Consider the following 7174-nt stretch of genomic DNA (forward strand, 5'->3'; position numbering starts at 1 on the left):
TTTTCCTTTTTCTTTTTTTGAGACGCAGTAGACAGGTCTCCAACTCCTGGGCTCAAGCGATCCTCCTGCCTCAGCATCCCAAAGTACAGGGATTACAGGCATAAGCCATGGAAACCTGCCTGTTTTAATCTTCACTCAGACTGGACTATAAGCTTCTTGAAAGTTAGGACTGTGTATTTTGTTTCTTTGTATCTCCTCTACAAGGCCTTATACATAGATTTGATCAAATATGTACTGAATGAATTAATAGAATCTAACAGGCTCAGTCCCCAACTTCTTACCAAATCCCACTTTGCGCATGCTCTCAGATTTAAGTATCGGGAGAGCCAAGACCAAAATTGACCAGCAGAGGGCAACCGACAACTATGTAGTGAAGGGAAGAAGGCTCCATGGTTTACAAAATGGACGATCTGGACCGAGAAGGGGAATGTGGCAGAGGTAGTTTGTTACTTGAAGATCATCCCTTTCACTATCAGATGCTTCCCTTGTACTTTTTGGGAGTGAGAGGCCAAGGCTTCGAACATTCATGCACAATAGATCATTTCGCATTTCCACCATTTCCACAGCCCACCCTAACTCCCCAATTCTTTCACCCTTCCCCACCCACCTTAAATCCTATCTTTTTTTTTTTTTTAGACACGGTCTACCTGGGATAGAGTGCAGTGGCATCATCATAGCTCACTGCAACCTCAAACTTCTGTGTTCAAGTGTTTCTTCTGCCTCAGCCTCCTGCTACAGTATATGACTTTGCTCGTCTTCCCTGAAGTTACTTTCTTCACCTGGCCTGGCAATCCTACTTATTTTAACCTCAAGGAATCTTTCCTAACACTTTTAAATTCTCCTACTCCACTGGATCAATCCTTCATTAATTCAGAACAAACAAAACCCATCTTCATTTGACACTTCCGAATCACCACATTGTTTTCTACTTTATTTTTTGAATAAAATGTATACTTTTCTACCTCCAGCTCCACAGTACTTTTTAATACCCTGTCCTCTGGTTTCTGCCTCCTCAAGTTTTTTAAACATTAATGGAAACCAAACTTAATAGTATCTTCTCAATCTCCATCCTGTGCTAGATTTGAAACCATTGATTCCTTATTAGCCTTCAGACACTGTATTGTTTTTCTCCTCCTTAAAATAGTTTCTCCACCTCATTTGTTTTTTCCTTCCTCCAGTGAAATTCTACCAAAGCTTCATGCTTCTCCCTTCTCCCAAGACAAAAGCCCAAAGCCACCTTTCCAGGCCTCTCAGTGAAACTATGATCTTTTATCCAGCTGCCTACATGTCTACCTAGTTGACTTAATGTCACCTAAGATGCAAACAAAACTTCTCTTCCTCTCACAGAATCTCAATTCTCAACTGTTTTCATTTTTGTTGATACCACTGTTCTCTCAGTTCCATGTAGTTTCTAGCCTTATTTGACATTTTCTTTGCTCCTATGCCCATTCATTCATCAGTTACTTCCTTTAGCATATCATCTTTTTTTTTTTTTTGAGACAGAGTCTCACCCTGTTGCCCCGGCTACAGGGCCCTGGCATCAGCCTAGCTCACAGCAACCTCAAACTCCTGGGCTCAAGCAATCCTCCTGCCTCAGCCTCCCGAGTAGCTGGAACTACAGGCATGCAGCACCATGCCCAGCTAATTTTTTTCTATATATATTTTTAGTTGTCCAGATAATTTCTTTCCATTTTTTTTTTTTTTTTTAGTAGAGACGGTGGGGGGGGGGGTCCCACTCTTGCTCAGGCTGGTCTTGAACTCCTGACCTCGAGTGATCCTCCTGCCTCGGCCTCCCAGAGTGCTAGGATAACAGGCATGAGCCACCATGCCTGGCCAGCATATCATCTTTTTTTTTTTTTTTTTTTTTTGAGACAGAGTCTTGCTCTGTTGCCCGGGCTAGAGTGAGTGCCGTGGCGTCAGTCTAGCTCACAGCAACCTCAAACTCCTGGGCTTAAGCGATCCTACCGCCTCAGCCTCCCGAGTAGCTGGGACTACAGGCATGCACCACCATGCCCGGCTAATTTTTTCTATATATATTTTAGTTGGCCAGATAATTTCTTTCTATTTTTAGTAGAGATGGGGTCTCGCTCTTGCTCAGGCTGGGCTGGTCTCGAACTCCTGACCTTGAGTGATCCACCCCCCTCAGCCTCCCAGAATGCTAGGATTACAGGCGTGAGCCACCGCGCCCGGCCCCCAAGCATATCATCTTAATTCATGCCTTTGTTACAATGGCATTTTAGATGCCCCAGTTTCACCACACTTAAATCCACCCTATAGTAGTGTGATTACTCTACCGTACTGCTTTCATCATATTATTTCCCTATCCAGGAACCTCAATTCCCCATGTAATCAAACACAACCTCCTATTATCAACATACCCTACCTAAATCACCCATTTTTCTTACCCTTGTATCTTCCCAGTATGATACCTCCCATCTAATCAGGCTGGCCATTTCCGAGTGACAGACTAATTCCTGCCTTCTCTCATGAAGTTCCTTCTGTCTCTTCACCTTATAACCAGCTACTAGCTAACACCACCCTATAATGATCTTTTCAGCTATAAATTCTTAGATCTTATCCAAAATTGCTTTCATGTAACTAATGTTTTTTTAAAGGCTAATGTTTGGGGAATCTCACATATAAGAACTTATCCTTTTCCAAGTTATTGACTTGATCTACATTTTAAGAGGCTTGGCTCTCTGGAGTTTATCCAGTAAAGCAAATCATTAGAGGACTTGGGCTGAAATAATTTCAGCCTACATTTGTTTCAGTGATGCTGTCATGGCACAAAACATTTCTGGAACTCCTTCACAGCTAGTTTATGAGCTATATTTAGATAATTCATTAATTCAAAATTATTTTTTTAACAATTAGCCAACTTTATCATGTATCTATTCTCCAGATTTTGTTCTAGATTACTTCTGGAATTCCTCAAGGTCCCATTCTTGGCCTTCTTCCTGTTCTCTCCTTTAATGTTTGCATTCATTCCTAGCATTTCTTGATCACCTCTGGGTGCATTAACACCCAAATCCACATCTTTAGTCCTAACTTCTTGTTCTTAAGCTCCATGTTTCCATTTCCTGGATAAACACATCTATGTGGAAGCACTTCCAACCCCATGTGCCCCAAATGAACTCATTACTTCACCCCCAAAACCTGCTTATCTTCTCCTCCCTATTTAGGTTAATGACACCATGTTCCCTCGAACTGGAAACATGGTCCTGCCAGAGTCTGGGCAGACTGGAAACCTCAGTCTTTATCTGTGACTCATCTTTGGTTACTTGCCCTTTGTTTATAGGCAATGGTTAGGATCCCAGGCTCTATAATAACTTTTTTGGTTCAAATTCCAGTTCTGATTATGAGCTACAAGAATTTTGTCCTCTGCCTCAGTTTCCTCACATAGAAAATGGAGATAATAATTATAGTGCCTCTTTATTAAAAGTTGTTTGGATGGCCAGGCATGCCTGTAGTCCCAGCTACTCAGGAGGCTGAGGCAGAAGGATCACTTGAGCCCAGGAGACGAAGACCAGCCTAGTCAACATTGTCAGATTCCCTCTCAAAGAAAAAAAAAATTGTTGAGGTGACTAAATGAATGCGTAATACTTAGAATAGTGCCTGACTCACAGTAAATGCTCAATCTGGCCATTACCCCCTTTCATTACTGCCAATATCCAATCCTGTTCAGAACTTAGGTCCAATGATTCCCCGAAAAGCCTTCCCTCCAGCATCTAGCCAGGTAGGTAGTTGAATTCTTTCCTGGTGGTTGCCCCCTTGTACTTAGTCCATATCTATTAGCAACATACTATTCTGTATTTGCCATTATTTGTTCAAGTGTATGTCACTATACTACAAATTCCTTTAAATTGTTTCTCAATAATATTAGTATTTATATATCTCAAATGACTGGCCCCATGTGCTGTAAATGTTAGCTGAGTGAATCTAATCAGTTACCAAGACCTGTCAGTTTTCCTCCCCAAATGTCTTTGTCCTCTCTTGCCTGCTCTATTTCAAGATCCTATCCTCTGCATGAATTACAGCAAAGCTGACGCCAATTTCTTGCATTCTTTCCAGTGCCACCAGAATTGTGGGTTAGAAGTCATTCCTCTTCTCAAATACCTGTAAAATAAAAGTTCAAATTCCCTACCATGCATTCAAGGCCTTCCAAGAATTGGCCCCAAATTATTTCTAGCTTTATCTTACATTACTTCCCTCAATAAACTCTATGTTCCCAATTACACTAGTCTCTTCCTTCTTGAACATATCCTGTACTAAACTTCACTTGTTTTTATTCATGCTGTGAACTCAGCTTAAAATAGAGGCTGCAAATTGGTAGACCCTAGTTTTTGGTTTTGGCACACAGCTTTTTTTTTTTTAATTTGATATATTTAAAAATTGTGAGATTTAGCATAAACATTAGGATGTCCAGAATTTCTTGAAAAATCAAAAGACCTGGCAGTACTGAGTCCCTGTTCTTACATAGTAGCAACCAACCAGAGCTGCACTGCCAGTTGACCCCTTTTCTCACTGCATGTATTTGTCACTTAGCCAGGTTTACAAAAATCTCTCAACAATACAACTGTACAATGAAGAGATCAGGCTAATGGTGGGGCAATTGGGCATATCTCCTGATGTTACAAAATACAAAGAATATCTCTCTCCTGTGATGTCTTCTATCCCTAGAACTGTTTGACTGGAATCTCTCAAGACTCTAGATCTAATTTTGTTTAGTAAAATAGGGACTAGAGGAACAAGTTAAAGGACACTGAAGAAGCAATCAGTAAAGTCCAAAAGAGCGTTCTCCAGGACAACTGACCTAATCTTTTCAATAAATTAGTGTTACATGAAAAAATGTTGTTCCAGGAATCTAGATAAAGAAAGTAAAAGGGAAATAACCTAAAGTAATGCATGGACTTGGATTGGATCCAGGTTTAAACAAAAATTAGGTGTAAAAGGAATTTTCCTGGGATAATTAGGGAAATGTAAATATGAATTATAGTAGATTATTAAGGATCTATTGTTAATTTTTTAAAATCTTTTTTATTTTTATTTTTTCTTAGAGACAAGGTCTCACTCTGCTGCTCAGGCTGGAGTACAGCAATGTGATAATGGCTTACTACAGTCTCAAACTCCTGGGCTCAAGCAATCCTCCTGCCCCAGCCTTCCAAGTAGCTGGGAGTATAGGTGCGCACCACCAGGCCTAGCTAATTGTTCTATTTTTTGTATAGATGAGGTCTTGCTCTTTGCTCAGGCTGGTCTTGAACTCCTGGCCTCAAGTGATCCTCCTGCCTTGGCTTCCCAAAGGGCTAGGATTACAGGTGTGAGGCACCATATTCAGCCCCAATAAAATTTTTTGCAAATGCAGGCAGCAGGTTGCAGCTGACCTCTGATCTAGAACAAATAATACTTCTGAAAAGCCTTTCCTGATGCCCATCAGAATCAGTGGCTTTATATTACTCTGCTCAAATATTACTAGTAAAGCCACTTAGCACATCTATTGTGCCTTATTATATACTCATCTAGATCAGTGAGTAAGTTCTTTGAAGGTAGATGCCATTTTGCTACATGAACCTCCCCATCCCCACTCTAGTGAGCATCTTGTAGGGTAGACATTCAATGAGTATTTGTTTCCAAAAGCCAAATCTACCCTAAAAGAAAGATTTGGTACCATTCATGACATACAAAAGAATGAGCAGCAGGTTCTAAAAGTAATATTGACAGTTTCAGGAAAGAAAAAAAGCATTACTGGTAGCACTAGGGTACATATATTGCCTCTTTTGCTCTATATTGTGACATGTTCATCAGTATTTTATAGCCATAACTTATATGTATGAAAGCATAGATTCAGTGAGCACAGGAATGCCTTTTTTTCCCCAAGCCACTTGAGTATCTAGATTACTATTAGATTTACATTAGGTGCATAATAAATGCTCAACAAATTTAAAATATACTTCTGTGGGGGAAGATTCCTTTTCTTCATGACAAGGAAAAGGTGGCAGCAAATGCTTACAAAAAGGGTTTATCAAGATTTGACAACCACAGTAGGTATAGTTGTTTCAGGTTTCCTTCCTCACATTTACTTTCTTGGTTTAAGAAATGTTGGGGGGTGGAGGCTTCCCTGCCTGCAGAATTCCAGATTCCAAAGCAAAGTTGCTTTTGGGACAAGGGAAAGAGATACATGCATATTTTGTGTAGAAAGTATCCCCCAAAACCCAGGAGCACTTAGAGAAGACATGGAATTTACGGTAAAGGCAGACCCTGGGAAGAACACAGTTCAGATCACTGGAGAGAGCTTTGGTTGCTAGGGAACAGGAAACAGAAGGGAAGGATGCAGGAACACAGGGCAAAGCAGATGTGAGGTGCACACTATTCCCAGACAGACATCCTCTGGAAACAGAGGTTAGTTCCAAGATAAGGGTAGGTAACAAAGCAGGGAAGAAGTAAGCAGAATTAAGGTGAGAGAAGGGCAAAAGCAGAGAGAAAACCTTCAAAACAAGGGGAGTGATACTGAATTAAGAATTTAGAGTTGAGTAAAAGGTTTATTATTAGTACAGTCAACACCATGGAACAGCACATACAACACAACCAGCAACCTGCAGACACTAGTGCAAAGGGTAGGGAAGCCTTAACTGGGCTTCCTGGCTCCATCTGAGGGTGAGGACAGGAGAGTATGGGCCTTGATAAGGCAGGCAGGGGCAAAGGGGAGTGGAAGAAATGTAGTAACCACACTAAGTATAGCAGCGTTTTCAAATTCCTGAGCACAATGTCCTGGAGCTGGAACATATGACTGTTCCCTACTCCCCTCAAGCTGCATCCCTCCACCCCAATCCCAGTGGAGCCATGACCCAACTACCCAGACCTACAGCAAGCTGGCCTGGAAAAAAACTCCAAAAAGAAAAGGAGCCATTATATGGTGGGGAGGAGCCTTTCTATCTCTCTCCAACCCCAATCCCACCTGCATATTAAAGTAATCACACCTACTATCCCTCCCCTTCTCATTCTGCCAACCATCCTAGGAATCAAGGAATACCCAGGTAGCCTGAAATGGAGCTGAAGTCCTTAGAGGGGGTGTGGATGAGGCACAGCACAGCCTGTACTTAGAGACACAGAAACATAATTTCTATCTCATTTGCCTGGTGAAGCTTAGAACCCAGCTATGTAGCTCCAAGGAAGTTTG

This window comes from Eulemur rufifrons, chromosome 16, assembly GCF_041146395.1.
Source record: "Eulemur rufifrons isolate Redbay chromosome 16, OSU_ERuf_1, whole genome shotgun sequence".
In the NCBI taxonomy this organism is placed as follows: Eukaryota; Metazoa; Chordata; class Mammalia; order Primates; family Lemuridae; genus Eulemur; species Eulemur rufifrons.